We start from the raw sequence: 1,186 nt of genomic DNA, 5'->3' as shown, positions 1-1,186 counted from the left end.
ATTTATAAGAAAGTGGTCCTTTATTTATACTTTCGCAAAGTTAATAACCCATGACACTAGGCTGCCTGGAGAGTTACCTAGAGAGAAAATATTCTCTCAAGTTTCCACAGAGAGAAAATTGGTCAAGCAATGGCTGTGAGTCATCCAGATGGCTGACTCTGACAAAAGATCTACAGGGTGCTGTACATGGTTCCAAGGTAAATCCTGAGGGGATTTTACTGACCTTGTCAAACAGCAAACGTTACATTTTTAGTCATATAGGTCTTTCTTTAACTTGGTCTTAACCATCCAGCAGAAAAGTATAACCCCGAGGTATAAAAAGTAAAGCCATATTAATATGCTGAGCTGTGAAAGGCTCACATCAACAACTTCTGACATTGTCAGTTGTATTGATACCTCACTACTTTTATAGACTATTGGACTATATTGGGTTTTGCTGAATTCAAGTACCTACATTCTTTGGACTGGCTTCATTTATGAAAAAGTCCTTTAAAGACTTCTCCAAATATGGCTTCTCTCATTGTAATGTTACATCCATCTCTGACAAAACGAAACAAAAAAGTGGGATATGTTGGGAGCCACTAATCTAGGAAATTGATGAACTGTGTGTAGGTGGGACTAGGCCTCAGTGCCCAAAGCAAACAAGCTACCTCACTCCTGACATAAGCATCTTGTCTGGTTAAAGACAGCGATTAGTCACTATCCTTCCATTTATTGGCATCCTCTTTGACCTCTTTCCTAGAGTACTATGGTGCTCAATATACAGGTCTTATACTTCCTTTATCAGACTAATTTCTAACTATTTAACTTTTTTCAATGCTATTGTGAAAAGTATTGTTTCTCTAATTTAGTGAGTTTGTTGAATACAGGAATGCTATTGATTTTTTATTTTTTAGTGTTGACTTTGCATCCAGATATGTCACTGAATTTGGTTATTAAATCTAGAAGTATTTTGGTGGAGTTGTTAGGGTCTTTTATGTAGAATATCATGTCACCCATAAATAATAATTTAACTACTTCCTTTCTTTCTTTTTTTATTTTATTTTTGTGGCAAGTTCAGCCTGCCCTATAGGCAGGGCTGGCACAGCATGTGATGCTGGGGTTAGAACTGTGGTTCCAGCACTTGCCAAAGCTCGCCTAAGCAGGTGCATTAGACAACTGAGCTATCTTGCCAGCCACTACTTCC

This window comes from Octodon degus, unplaced genomic scaffold (assembly GCF_000260255.1).
Source record: "Octodon degus isolate 3935 unplaced genomic scaffold, OctDeg1.0 scaffold00196, whole genome shotgun sequence".
NCBI classification, from domain to species: Eukaryota; Metazoa; Chordata; class Mammalia; order Rodentia; family Octodontidae; genus Octodon; species Octodon degus.
The sequence above is the reverse complement of the archived record's forward strand: the minus strand, read 5'-3'. Positions refer to the sequence as shown.